General features: G+C 35.8%; 1 protein-coding gene and 1 non-coding gene across 12 annotated transcripts in view; both read left to right on the forward strand.

Annotated features, from left to right (window-relative positions):
• The window catches only part of ERC1 (ELKS/RAB6-interacting/CAST family member 1), a 547,045-nt gene that overhangs the window by 217,650 nt on the left and 313,421 nt on the right, over positions 1-15,974 (forward strand). The gene's annotated exons all lie outside the window — the stretch shown is intronic.
• Positions 3,874-3,980, forward strand: LOC123947768. Its single transcript, XR_006819810.1, has one exon. It is a non-coding gene; the product is annotated as a U6 spliceosomal RNA (small nuclear RNA).

Genomic DNA, 15,974 nt, shown 5'->3' on the forward strand with positions numbered 1-15,974 from the left:
GTTTTTATCACTTCCCTGAAACTGCTTTTGCCAGGATTTCAGGTGGTGTATTTCCAGGTGCCAGGTCCAAAAGTCACTTTCTGTCACCTTACTTTTCCTTTCAGCATCATTTCCTTTCAGCATCATTCTATCCACTCCCTTCTACCTTCTCACTTCACTTCCTTGAAACGCTATTTTCTTTTGGGATTTCTGACTACAGATTCTACTTATTTCCTCTGTCCTTCATTTGTCATTTCTTCTCTGTTGTCATTTCTGGTTCTCCTATATTCCCTTAGAACTCACAGGGCTCCATTTTCAGCCCTGTTTCAGCCCTCCTGTTGTCTTTTTTTACATATACCTTTCTCAGAACATGTCTTCAAGTCTTATGACTTCATTACTTTCAATATTGATCATGTATTTATGGCTCCGATCTATTGTGTATAGGGGACGTATCTGTCATGTATATACATATGTGTGTACATACATACACACACATGTAAGAAGCTCCAGAATAATATACTGTGGAGATAATTTCTCCATGATATCTTTAATTAGATATCAGACTTCACTTGGCCCAGAATGGATCTCTTCATTTTGCCCTGCCTTTTCAAAACTTCTTTGCCAAGTTCCCCAGTTTAATAAATGGTGTCACCATCCAGCCATTGCTTAACAATAAATCACCAACTAATTCCTAATTTGTCTCTTACTCCCTACATTAAAACTATAAGGAATTCCCAATATATCTGAAATTCAACCTTTTCTGTCCATGCTTTCCTCCTGTTAAGCATTATCTCTTGCTCAGACTACCAGAGTAGCTTTCTGACTGGTACCTTCTGCTAGTCTCTTCTCCATAGCCAGCTAGACTGAACTCTTAAAGCTTACAGTAAATGCTGTCACTTCTTGCTTAAGGCCTTGCTGTGCTCCCCCCTTACATTGAGAATAAAATCCAAACTCCTTACCATGGTTTATGAGATTCATCATCTGACTACTTGCCAGCTCTGTGACTCTCCACTTACTACTTCTCCTCACCATATCAACTTAAAAAAAAAAAAAAAAAAAAAAAAAGAGCCAAGCTTTTGCTATGCTCAAAACATTTGTACTTATGTTCTCTCTACCTCTTCCTCCAGTTCCTTACATGGCTCGCTTTTCACATTCTCCATGACAGTTCCATAGTGATATCTACCCTGACCATTGTAGCGCAATAAACTATATCTCTATTCATGTATTCAGATCTCTATTACATGGCTCAGTTTTTTTTTTTTTAAAGATTTTATTTATTTATTTGACAGAGAGAGATCACAAGTAGGCAGAGAGGCAGAGAGAGAGAGGAGGAAGCAGGCTCCCTGCGGAGCAGAGAGCCCGGGCTCGATCCCAGGACCCTGAGATCATGACCTGAGCTGAAGGCAGCGGCTTAATCCACTGAGCCACCCAGGCGCCCCACATGGCTCAGTTTTATTTTTGCCATAGCACATGCCACTGTGCTATGAGATGCTTCTTTTTTAGTTTATGTTATTTTGCCTCTTTCAAATACAAGTTCCATGAGGCCAATGAGGTCATACTCTATTCTCTTTCTTAAAACTGTGCAGCCCTTGGTTGGCATTCAGTAAGTATTTGCTAAATAGATAAGTGAAGGTTAGCTCTTTTCAGAAAAAATTGACAGTTGGGTTTAGAATGCATGCTGGGTCTCTCCCCCCCCCCTCCCATATATGTGCTGCCAAAGCAAGCATGAGGATTTTTTGTTTTTTGTCTTCTTAAGATTTATTTATTTATTTGAAAGAGAGAGAGAGAACATGAGTGGTGGAAGGGGCAGAGGGAGAGGAAGAGAGAGAATCTCAAGTTGACTCCCCCTTGAGCATAGAGCCCAACTTGGGGCTTGATCCCACCACCCATGAAATCATGACCTAAGCTAAAATCACCATTTGGTTGCTCAACTGACTGAGCCACCCAGGCATTCCAGAATGCATACCGGTTTAAAATTATAGACAGATGTTAACTTTATCTTAGTTGGTAGAAACTTGAATTTTTATTAGGTTATTTTAAATTAGTTTGTAGGAGATATTCTTTTGTACTTTATGATACCAAGGGATTGCTTCCTAAAGCAGAAGGTAGGGCACCTGGATGGTTCATTTGGTTGTGTCTGGCTCTTGGTTTTGGCTCAGGCTGTGATCTTAGAATCGTGGGATCAGGCCCTACATCTGGCTCACTGCTCAACTGGGAGTCGGCTTGAGATTCTTACTCCTTCTCCACCCTTCCAAATAAATAAATCAGTCTTAAGAAAGGATAAAATAAAAGGCTTTTCAGTGATTTATAAACTTCTGCAGCAAGGATTAGCAAACTACGGGCCCTGTACCCTTTATATAGCCTGCAAGCTAAAATGGTTTTCATATATTTAAAATGGTTAAAAACAACAAAGGAGAATATGTGACATGGATTGTAAATGGCATACAAAGTGCATAATATTACTATCTGGCTTTTTACACCCCCCCCCCCCAAAAAAAAACCACACACACACACACAAAAGAGTTTACACACCCTTGCTGGAGGGTCTGGCCCTTCATTCCCTGTGTGACCTCATCTATTAGTATGCTATGTCTCCATCTACTTTGATCAAGTTAGCTAGGCACACTCTTAACATCAGGACTTTTGCATCTTCTGTTTCCTCTATATGGAACACTCTCTCCTTGATAGGTGCATAGCTGTGGCTTATTTCTCCTTTTTCTTTACATCTTTACTTAGATGTTCTATTCACAGTGTGGCTTTTCCCAAGCACTTCATTTATTTTTTATTTTTTAAAGATTTTATCACTTATTTGACAGACACAGAGAGGGAACACAAGCAGGGGGAGTGGGAGAGGGAGAAGCAGGCTTCCTGCTGAGCAGGGAGCCCGGTGGGGGGCTCGATCCCAGGATCCTGGGATCATGACCTGAGCTGAAGGCAGATGCTTAATCGACTGAGCCACCCAGGCATACCCCGAGTACTTCATTTAAAATTGCAATCTCACCCCCATTCTCTCTTTTCCTCTTATCTTTTTCCACTGGATTTATTACCACTGACATGCAGTGTATTTTACTTATATTCTCTCTCTTCCCATAGAGAAGGGAAGGGAAGTTTGGGTTTTATTTTGAGTGTAGGGGGGAGCACAGCAAGGCCTTAAGCTAGGAGTGACAGCATTTACTATAAGTTTTAAGAGTTCAGTCTAGCTGGCTATGGAGAAGAGACTAGTAGAAGAGCAAAATATAGAAGTAAAAGTACCAGTCAGAAAGCTACTCTGGTAGTCTGAGCAAGATAATGCTTCACAGGAGAGCATGGACAGAAATGGTTGAATTTCAGATATTTTGGGACTTCCTTATAAATTTAATGTAAGGAGTGAGAGACGAATTAGGAATATTCCCGAAGTAATACCTGGTACATAGAAGCTTTCATGAAATATTCATTGAATTAATGGTAATGGATTAGAGTTTCTTTGAGATCAAAATTTAAAAAAGAGTTTTTGGGCCACCTGAGGGGTGCAGTCAGTTAAGCATCTGCCTTTGGCTCAGGTCATGATCTCAGGGTCCTGGGATGGAGTCCTGCATTGGGCTCCCTGCTTAGCAAGGAGAGGCAGACTCCTTCTCCCTCTGCCTCTGTTGCTACCCCTGCTTGTGCTCTTTCATGCTCTCTGCCTGTCAAATAAATAAATAATTAAAAAAAAAAAAAGCTTTCTGTCAAAAACATCAATTCTGTTAACTTTGAGTAACTGCTATGATTTAGGCCTTGCCTCAGATATGTGGAGAAGGTCCTTGCCTACAAAGTGACTAGTGTAGTAGTGAGAACAAACATGGAAATAAGTGAAATTAAATATAAGATGGGCCTAATCATGGTGCTTTTCCCTTGCTGATTAAAAGCTGCTGAATTGTGCTCGCTTCGGCAGTACGTATACTAAACTTTGAACAATACAGAGGAGATTAGCATAGCCCCTGCAAAAGGATGACAGGCAGATTTGTGAAGTGTTCCCATATATAAAACAAAAACTGTTGATCATTTAAAGCATTTTTTTTTTGTGAAACTTAACAGTGTTTATATAAAACTCCACATTGTTAATGATTTTATATTCTTTTTTATGATTTTTATATTCTGTATTGAAATCTTTCTTTTTTTTAATCATGGCTTATTATCTGTAGATTGTTATGGATACAGTGCCATAAAAATAAAAATCCCTCCTTAAAGCAGCTCTTAAACATTGTCATTAGACATAATAAAACATGTAAAACTATTATTTAGTTTCTTATATACTTTTGGGGATGGTATCATATGAAATTGATATATATTTTTTCTTTTTTTAAAATTTATATATATTTTTAAAGATTTTATTTACTTATTTGACAAAGAGAGCACAAGCAGGGGGAGTGACAGGCAGAGGGAGAGGGAGAAGCAGGCTTCCCGCTAAGTGGGGAGCCTAGTGTGGGGCTCAATCCCAGGACCCTGGGATCATGACCTAAGCTGAAGGCAGACGCTTAACTGACTGAGCCAGCCAGGCACCCCCGAAATGGATATTTTTAAGCCAAGTGTAGGTGTTTAGGTAGTATGACGAAATTTCACATCTTAGTTTTTATATTGAGTGAGTGTTAATGGAGCTGTTCTCAGGAAGGTAGAAGGAGAGGGAGTGTGTGTGTGTGTGCACACATGCAATATCTGTATATTCTCTGTCTCTGTAGCATCTTGGATATTATATAGATGTTTAATAGGTAATACTTTATCAGTATAATTTTGCTTCTAAGTAGCATATTTCTAAGCTCTTTTTCTTTTTTTTGAAGATTTATTTATTTTAGAGAGCATAAGATGAGCAGGGGAAGGGACAGAGGGAGAGTGAGAGAGAGAAAATCTCAAGCAAACTCTGCACTGAGTGTGGGGCCTGACACAGGGTTCAATCTCATGCCCCTGAGATCATGACCTTAGCTGAAATCAAGAGTTGAATGCTCAACTGACTGAGCCACCCAGGAGCCTCTTTTAAGCTCTTTTTCTAGCTTAAACTTCTTTTTTCTAGTGAAAACACAAATAGCTGAGTCAGGTTTGCTTTTTGGTATTTCTTTAAACCTGACAATAGAAGCATTCTATTTTTTTCCTTAATTTGCGTGGGAGATTTTTATGTTGGGTAACCTATTATGTATGTATTATGTGTGTCTTTTTGACAAAGGAAAAGCCATTAGAAATGTAGTTTCTGAAAAAAGTATTGATGGCTTCTTAATAAAATGGAAGTTTTGAAGGAGAACAAGAATTATTCCTTTCTAGATAGTTTTTCTTAGGTGCTTAAAGATAAGGAAAGTGTTCATTTTTCATTGCATTGTAATGTTAAACTGTATTTTCCCTAAACTCTATTGTTTTGGGTAGATTTATCAATAGAGGGGATGTACTTAGTTTCCTTTTTATGCAAGTGTTGAACAAATACTTAATGAGCATCTCTACACTAGGAGGAACTATGCTAGGTGTTATGAATTAGGAAAATGTAGCAAACATGGACCTTGAACTCCAGGAAAGCATTTCATTCCTTTTTTTTTTTTTATGATTAGAAAAAAATTTTAAGTAATCTCCACATCCATTGTGGTGCTCAAACTTACAACCCCAACATCTAGAGTCATAGGCTCCACTGAGGTAGCCAAGTGCCCCTAGGAAGACATTTTCATAGATACAATGAGATATAAATCTGGTTCACAGTAATATAGCAACAATAATAGGAACAAATTAACATGTTGTACGTTATATTTAGTTAAAGTGGATGCAGGAGCTGAGAGGGATCCGTAGTAGTTATGGCCTAACAGATTTACCTGAGTTTGGGTTTGAATTTTAAGAGGCAGAGACTGAGGGAACAATGACAAAGTAAAGAGGGGCAGATTTAGTAGATCTGATGTGATCCTGAGAATTCTGTATTTTCAGCAAGCTCCCACATGATGCTAATGATAGGTATTCATATAAAACTTCCTGTGACAGAGACCAGTAGAGATCAGACTGTCTTTTCCATTTTTGCTTTTTTCCCTTCTTACCTATTAATTTATTCATGTCTGTGTGATAGTGGAGAGTATTCAGTCTATTATTCATCATTTCTTTGTTAAAATAGTTGAGAACTCATCAATTGAGAATCAGATTTTAAAGGATTAATTCATTTATGAATCTCCTTTCTCCTTTTCCTGCTTGAAGAATAATAAAAATATAAGTTCACCTAGAATTTAACTCCAATTAATTAATTCAGGCATAATAGCAGTCTGAGAGAGTTTATAAAAAAATCTATAATAAGCCATTTAAATTCTTTTTTTTCTGTTTGCACTTTAAAGTATGGATTTACTAACATATTTGGATTTTCTTGTCAATTTGGATTTACATCAAATTACATATTGAACTGTTTATAAGTAAAGAAAAGGTAATTTCGTGTTTCAAAGGTTCTGTTTTGTCTTAGAGTATTTATTTCTGAATATACATTGTAGTAACATCTTTTATTTTTACTCTTAACATATGTTTTGATGATACTGCCTTTTGTATTCTTTACCTAAGAAACCGTATTGAAAAGGATATTAGTGAGATAAGAAATTGGTTGTATTCATTCACTCTAGTTAATTTGTGAATTCAGAACTCTACATATACTCGTGCTTGTGTGTGCACACATACATAATACAAGGAGGTGGGGTAGGAAAGACAATAGGAGAGAGATTGATTTAATCCTCTTACAATTTTCTGTACTTTTTTTAGTTCTCTGACTTACCAGATAAAATCATTTTATTTTCATATTTAATATCCCTTATTCTGTACAGTGAAAATGTAGAAGTAATAGCCAGAAAACTAAGATAAAGAAAGGAAATTGAAAGTATAAAAAAAACACATTAGGAAGTAGAAAATTAAAGATCAAAAAAATAAGGGAAACTTAAATGTGCTATATTTGGACTACCTTCTATTAGTGTGATGCAGAAGACCCTATTTTGAGATCAAACCGTATCTCATTTTTAAAGACGTATGTATTTATGTGTTTGTTTTAGAGAGCATGCATGTGTGTGCATGTGAGCAGGGGGAGGGATAGAGGGTGAAGGAGAGAATCTCAAGTAGGCCCTGTGCCGAACAGGGAGCCCCATGGAGGGCTTGATCTCATGACCTAACCTGAGCTGAAATCAAGAGTCTGCTGCTTAACCAACTGAGCCACCCAGGTGCCTACATGTCTTATTTTTTAAAAACATAACTTTAAATGTTTTAAAAAAAATTTTGTCTATTGGGACATCTGGGTGACTCAGGTCATGGTCTCAGGGTCATGAGATCAAGCTCTGAGTCAGGCTGCACACTCAGCTTGGAGTCTGCTTGGGATTCTTTCTCTCATCTTTTCCTCTCCCTCTGTTCCTCCCCCAAATTGTGTGCTCTGTCTCTCTCTCCAAAATAAATAAAATATATAAAAAGTATTTTGTCTATTTTAGAAAATTTAGAAACTACAGAAAATCATTAGGAAAAAAGTTAAAAACAGCTTAAGTTTTTAACTTTTTAGTTTTTAATTTAATTTTAATTTTAATTTTTAATTTTTTTGGATTATGCATGTGTGTGTATACATGCACACATGTATGTTTAGGATCATGCTTTGAATTCAGCTTGGTATTCTATATTTGTTTCTTAGCATTTTATCATGTCTTTTTGGAGTTAATGGAGATAATCATTAAAATCCTGTGACCAATATTTTGAAAATCAGAAATAACATTTTTGGTTTTTAAACACACACTACAAGTTGGATTGGAATGGTTGTTGGGATAGGATAGGGGCAGTGGGATTTTTTTTAATTCTCTTTTCTGAAATACAGCTAAAAACAGCCCGAACTAGATCTATGACTTGAGGGTAAAGTCAGAAACTTAAAAAAATCTTTAACTCTCAGATAATAATTATGATAAAAAGTGCTGAAGAATGAAATCGGTTTTGATTGGATCAAATGTTAAGCATATAAAGTTGACCCTCGAACCAAAAAATACACAGGTAATTTTAATTAGGTTTCTTACTCCATGTAACAAAGTCACCAGGTTGCTGCAGGCATTAGTGGTTGCTGGCACCATCTGGAATAATGCAATATGTAGAGTGAGAAGAATTATATACCAGCTGAGATTTTTTTCTCTCTTAAAACAGAGTGAAGGGGCACCTGGGTGGCTCAGTGGGTTAAGCTTCTGCCTTCGGCTCAGGTCATGATCTCAGGGTCCTGGTATCGAGCCCCTCATCTGCTCAGTGGGGAGCTTGCTTCCCTCTCCCCCTCAGCCTGCCTCTCTGCCTACTTGTCATCTCTCTCTCTGTGTCAAATAAATAAATAAAATCTAAAAAACAAAAACAACAACAAAAAACAGAGAGTGAAATGTTTGTACCTAGTAAAGCAATGTTATGAGGAATTTAATTTTGAGAAAGAGCAATTTGATTCATGAAAACAATTTTGCTTCATTTTTTTGGTCTTTTTAAATGCAAAGTACCAATCTGTTTTTTCCACTAGTTGATATGATTGATATCAGACTAACAAAAATGGAATTATTAGCATAGTAAATTATGTAATGAGGAGAGTGAAATATAAACATGACTTATGTTTCTATTTCTTTTACTGGTAACTATTTTTATTATATTCTCTGTGGTTGAATCTTTCTGTGAATAGTCAAGATAGCAGAAAGTACAGATCTGAAATGTGACCTTGGCATAGCTTATTAGTATGTACTTCCATTAGAGAATGACTTTTTATCCTACTATTTATGTCATTAATATACTGTTTGATTTTGAATAATTTTTATAGTTAAAATTCTATGCTGAAGAAACATTTAGAAATTATTTTTAAAAATTTTGTTGCCTATAGGTAGGATCATACTCAGATCAACCTAAAAGAGAATGTGTATTTTTCAAAACCTTGTAGAGAGGATTCCACAGTTATGTTTTTGACAGTATTATTAACTATATTCTCTGAGAAACCTTCGTTACAGAAAACAATAAAAATGCCAGAATTCTTTCATTAATTTTATAAATGTATAGTTAAGCTGGAGGAAAGTAAAGCAATTTGTAGGGGTGAATATACAAAATATAAAAGAAAGGGTTTGTCTTGTGACAAAATTGGTTTAACATTGGAAAATCTCAAAAACATGTCAATAAAATAAGCATTCATGTATTCACAACTAAAATGACAACTTTTGGCAGACAAGGAAAGATTAAAAAGTTCCCACAGAAAAAAGTTAACAGATATTCTAGTTAATTATGAAATGTAAATAGCATTTTGTTGAATCAAGAGAAGGACAAAGATACTCACTCTCACTACTTCTTTTCATCATGGTTCTGGAAATTCTAGGAAGTTCAATAAGAAAGATAAAAAGAATGTAAAGATTGAAAAAATCCTGAAATACCCAAAAGAATGCACAGAAATATTATTAGCAGAAACATTTACCAAGATAGTGCCATATAAGCCCACATATTGAAATCAAATGCATGTCAACATGCCAGCAAGAAAACATTAGAGTAAAATTAATTTAATAAACTATATCACTGGAATAATTTATTTAGGAAAGGTTCATCTGGGTTTGGGACTATTAGATGAAAAGTTGATGAAAGGTGAATTTTATAGGGAGATGAGAAGGCTGTTACTACCTTAATATATTGATGAATCCTAGCTTTGTTAAGAATGGGAAAACCAGACATTACATGCTTTCTGATGTGAGGAAATATGAAATATACAGTGCCATTATTTAGTATTATGACTTACAGAGTTAAAACTGAATCTGGTCAAGTCTTTCAAGCTAAATCTCAGTATCTAAAGAAAAGGAAAAGCAGGAAATGAGTTAAATGACTCCATGAAGAAACAGACAAATAACCCAAAATGTAAGTCATTTTACAAAAAAACTGAAATCTGTTTCTTTAAGAAGTCAGTGGCATTTAAAAAAGGGGGCAGAGGAAGAAGTGAGGGACTTTTCTCTAGAGTAATAGAACTTTGAAGGATTTAACAAACACAATGCTGTGGACCTTTAATGAATTCTGATTCAAACAAGCCAACTGTGAAAAGATTTATTTTGAGACGACTGGGGACCATTGAATATGTATTGGACATTAGATAACAATGAGTTGTTAATTTTATCAATACTTAAATTGTTGAAAACTACTCTTCTGGGAGTACTTTTTATAAGGAACTTTGTAATGACATGGTGTCTGAAATTTAAAATGACAACAAAACAACATATAAGGTACCTAGGAATAAAATAAATGGAAGTCTTTTATTGAAGAAATTAAAATACTTGTTGAAAACAAAGGATAAGGATAACTAAATAACTAGAGAGACATACCATGTCAATGAATTGAAAGGCTCAAGAACATCAATGTGTCTGTTCTTCCCATATTGAGTTGTAGATTCAGTACAGTTTCAATAAAAATCCCAAAAGGTGGCTGCTGAGTTTTGATTGCTCTAGTTGATTGGTTGATTGGCTGGTTTGGCAGAGTTTGATAGCCTGGTTCTGAAATTTATATGAGAAGTCTAAAGGCCAGGAAACACAAAAATGGTCCTGAATAAGAACAAGGTAGGCAGGCTTGCCTGAAATAACTATTGAGATTTCGTATAAAGGCATAATAATTAAGGAAATATAGATTTGGCACAGAAATTCGCAAAGATACCAGAGAGCCACACAATAGGCACACATGTTTTCAGAAACTTTCTGTATGACAGTTGTGACAATGCATGTTAGTGCTGCTGGGATGATTAGTTATCAATATATGTAAAAAATGAAATTTTTTTCTTACCTCATGTCATACCCGAAAAATGAAATTATGTCTTTAGTTCATACCATATACAGCATCAGTGTCAAATGGATTAATGACTTCAGTGTGGAAGATAAAGTTACAAAATTTTTAAGAGAATATCTTTATGAGGTTGGGATAGGGAAGATACTGTGAAAAAAATCACAAAATTGTAAACCATAAAGAAGATTGGTACATTTGATACAATAAAAATTTTTTAATTTTGTAATTAAAAACATCATAAAGGTAATTCATAGATTGGAAGAAAATATTTATATAACATATAATAGATAAGGGATTATTATCAGAATATATAAAATATTCTTTTAAGTCATTAAGAAAAAGATACCTAATTAAAAAATGGGCAGAAGATATAAGTAGCTATACCATAGATGTAGAAACAGGAATGGCCAAATACCATATGGAAAGATGTTCAGAACTACTGGGGAAGATGGCAGAGTAGGAGGGCCCTAAGCTCACCTCATCCAATGGATACATCTGGATAACAGCCACATAATTTACACAATCCAGAAAATGACTTGACGACCGATAGAACAGACTCTCCATAGCTAAATGTAGAGAAGAGGCCACATTGAAGAGGGTAGGAAGGGTGGTGAAGTGGTCAGCAGCTAAAGGCACCCATGGGGTTTTCTGAAGGATGCCTGAGATGTGCAGAAGTCAAAGAAACAGACTCTTACACTAGGAATTCCAAAAACATTTGTCTTTGAAAAACAGAGGTGCTGAATTTCATGAATTCTTCTAGTCAGTGGGGCTTAAATATCTGGAAATTTGATAATCAGCAGACTCATGGGAGAGCCAGTAGAGTGAGAGGAACCTGAGTCCCCACTTTCAAAGAAGATAGCACAACAAATAGCTCCTTAGAGATACAGCATAGAAGCAGCAGTTTGAAAAATACATGGGGTATACTGGAGGGAGATTTGTTTACTAATCTCAGAGTGTGTGCTGGAGGGAGAAGCATCCTCTTGAGATTTCTCCAGGAATGAAGAAGCTGTTGGACACCATTTCCCTACCCAACCCACAAGCATAAATACATGGCCACCTGTGGGAACAAGCACAGTGCCCATACTAGTATGGAAACTACATAAGGCTCTCAGCTGACTTTACAGTAGAAACTTTACAGGCCAGAAGGGAGTGGTATGATATATTCAAAGTCCTGAAAGAAAAAAACCTGCAGCCAGGAATACTCTATCTAGCAAGGCTATCATTCAAAATAGAAGGAGAGATGAAGAGTTTTTCCCAAACAAAAGTTAAAGGAATTCATGACCACTATACCAGTCTTAGAAGAAATGTTAAAGGGGACTGAATGGAAAAGAAAGACCATAAGAGTAAAAGCAATAAAATAAAAGAGTAAATGCAATAAAATTAAGTATATCTATAAAAATCAGCCAAAGGATTCACACAATAAGGGGATGTAAAGTATGATACTGTGTACCTAAATTTGGGAAGTGTATGGGGAAGGAGTAAAGAATGAGCTCAAACTTAAGTGACCATCAACTTAATATAGACTGTTATGTGCATAAGATGTTGTATATAAACCTAATGGTAATCATAAAACAAAAACTAATAATAGATATGCAAAGAATAAAGAGAAAGGAAGCCAAATGTATCACTAAAGAAAGTCAACAAATTGTGAGAGAGCAAGAGAAGAACTACAAAAACAACCATGAAACAAGTAACAAAATAGCAATAAATACATACCTATCAAAAATTACTTTCAATATAAATGGACTACATGCTCCATTCAAAAGATACAGGGTGGGGCGCCTGGGTGACTCAGTGGGTTAGACCTCTGCCTTCGACTTGGGTCATGATCTCAGGATCCTGGGATCGAGCTCCGCTTCGGGCTTTCTGCTCGGCGGGGAGCCTGCTTCCCCCTCTCTCTACCTGCCTTTTTGCGTACTTGTGATCTCTCTCTGTCAAATGAATAAAATCTTAAAAAAAAAAAAAAAAAAAAGATACAGGGTGACAGAGTAGATTAAAAAAAAAGCAAGACCCATCTGTGTGCTACCTACCAGAGATTGATTTCAGACCTGAAAACACATGCAGATTGGAAGTGATGGGATAGAAAAGCACTTACCATGCAAACCAAAATGAAAAGAAAGCTGAGGTAGCAATACTTATATCAGACAAAATAGACTTTAAGGCTGTAACAAGAGACAAAGAAGGACACTATCTTATTATAAAGGGAACAATTCAACAAGAAAGCATAGCAATTGTGGCAATTATAAATATGTACTCACCCGATGTGACAGCACCCAGATACATAAAACAGCTAATAAACATAAAGGAAATAATTGATAGTAATGTAATAATAGAAGGGACTTCAACACCCCACTTATATCAATGGACAGATCATCTAAACAGAAAATAACAAGGAAATGGTAGCTGTGAAGGACACATTGGACCAAATGGATCTAACAGATACATTCAGAACATTTCATCCTAAAACAGTATACACCTTTTTTTCAAGTGTGCATGGTTACGTTCTTCAGAATTGATCACAAAATAGGCCACAAAACAAGTCTCAACAAATTCAAAAAGATCGAAGTCCTATGATGTCATTTCCAACCACAACACTATGGAACTGGAAATCAACCATAAGAAAAAATCTGGAAAGACTCCATATACATGGAGGTTAAACAACATGCTGTCAAACAATGAATGGGTCAGCCATGAAATCAAAGAGGAAAGAAAAAAGTATATGAAGACAAACATAAGTGAAAAGATAGCGGTCCAAAATCTTTAGGATGCAGCAAAAACAGTTCTAAGAAGAAAGATTATAGCAATATAGGCCTACCCCAAGAAGCAAGAAAAACCTCAACTAACCCTCCTATAAGAGCTAGGAAAAGAAGTACAAACAAAACTCAAAACCAGTAGAAGGTAGGAAATAATAAATAGTAGAGCAGAAATAAATGTAAACTAAAAAAGACCCCAATAGAATAAATCAATGAACCCAGGAGCTGGTTCCTGGAAAAGATCAACAGGATTGATAAACCTTTAACCTGACTCCCCGCAAAAAGAGAGGACTCAGATAAACAAAATCAGAAATGAAAGAGGAGATATAATAACTGAAACCACAGAAATACAAGGGATATAAGAGAGTATTTTAAAAAATTATATGCCAACAAATTGGATAGCCTAGAAGAAATGGATAAATTCCTAGAAATATATAATTTACAAAACTGAAATAAGAAATAGAAAATTTGAACACATTGATACCAGCAATGAAATTAAGTCAGTAATCAAAACCTCCCAACAAACAAAAGTTCATGACTAGAGACTTTTAGAGATGATTTCTACCAAACATTTAAAGAAGAACCCATACCTATTCTTCTCCAAACTATTCAAAGAAGCAGAAGAGAAAGAAAAGAAAGCTTCCAAATTCATTCTGTGAGGCCAGTACTATCCTGATACCAAAACCAGTTAAAGACTCTACTAAAAAAGAGAACTGCAGGCCAATATCTCTGATGAATGTAGATACAAAAATTCTCAACAAAGTACTATCAAACCAAATCCAACAATACGTTAAAAAAATCATTATCACCAAGCAGGATTTATTCCTGGGATGGAAGAGTGGTTTGATTCATAAACCAATGCGATATGTCACATCAAGAGAAAGGATAAAAAACTGCATGATCATTTCAGTACATGGAGAAGAAGCTTTTGACAAAGTACAAACATCCATTCATGATAAAACTCTGAACAAAGTGGGTTTTCAGGGACCATACTTCAACAAAGAAAAGGCCATATATGAAAAACCCACCGCAGATATCATACTCAAATGAGGAAAGGTGAGAGCTTTTCTCCTAAGCTCAGGAACAAGACCCTTTCTCACCATTCTCACCCTTTCATTCAGCATAGTACTGGAAGTCCTAACCATAGCAGTCAGACAACAAAAAGAAATCAGAGGCATCCAAATTGTCAAGAAGAAATAAAACTTCTATTTGCATGTGACATGATACTGTATACAGAAAGCCCTAAAGATTCCACCAGAAACCTTCTATATATATATATATTTTTTTTTTTTTTTTAGATTTATTTATTTATTTATTTGACAGACAGAGATCACAAGTAGGCAGAGAGGCAGGCGGGGTGGGGGTGGGGGGGGAAGCATGCTCCCTGCCGAGCGGAGAGCCCGATGCGGGGCTTGATCCCAGGACCCTGAGATCATGACCTGAGCCGAAGGCAGAGGCTTTAACCCACTGAGCCACCCAGGAGCCCCTGGAATAACATTTAGAACTACCAAGTTGGAGCATAATAAATAATTGGATTTTTACTCTGCAGACATTGTTGATTCTCTGTAGTATGCATAGGTTTTTATTTTCTGAACAGAGCTAAAATAGTGTGAGGGCATATGTAATATAATGTAACATAATGTAATGTAATAATAGTGAAGGTCATGACTTTGGATTGTCCTTTATTTTCATAAATAGAAAGGCAGAGGCTTTAAACCACTGAGCCACCCAGGTGCCCCTCCACCAAAAACCTTCTAGAACTGGTAAATGAATTCAGTAAGGTCACAGTATACAAAAGCAATATATAGAAATCCGTTGCATTTCTATACATAGAAGCAGAAAGAGAAAATAAAAAGATAGTCCCATACACAGTTGTACTAAAATATAAAATACCTAGGAGTAAACTTAACTAAAGAGGTAAAAAACCTATAATCTGAAAACTATAAAACATTGATGAAGGAAATGGAAGATAACACTAACAAATGAGAAGATATTCCGTGCTCATGGACTGGAGGAACAAATACTGTGAAAGTGTCCATACAGCTGAAATAATGTATAGATATAATGCAATCCCTATGAAAATATCCATTATATTTTTCAGAGTTAGAACAAATGATCCTAAAACTTGTGTGGAACACAAAAGACCCTGAATAGCCAAAGTGATCTTGAAAAAGAACAAAACTAGAGATGATACAATCCCAGATTTCAAGATGTAGTACAAACTTTTAGTAATCAAAACAGTATGGTACTGGCATAAAAGTAGACACATAGATCAATGGAACAGAATAAAAAACCCAGAAATAAACCCACAATTATGTGATCAGTTAATCGATAAAGGGGGCAAGAATATGTAGTGGTGAAAAAGTCTGTTTAACAAATAGTGTTGGGAAAACTGGAGAGCTATGTGCTAAAGGGTGAAAGTGGACCTCTTTCTTACTCCATATACAAACAAATTCAAAATTGACTAAAGACCTAAATATGAGACCTGAAACCTTGAAAATC

This window comes from Meles meles, chromosome 7 (genome assembly GCF_922984935.1).
Source record: "Meles meles chromosome 7, mMelMel3.1 paternal haplotype, whole genome shotgun sequence".
Taxonomy (NCBI): domain Eukaryota; kingdom Metazoa; phylum Chordata; class Mammalia; order Carnivora; family Mustelidae; genus Meles; species Meles meles.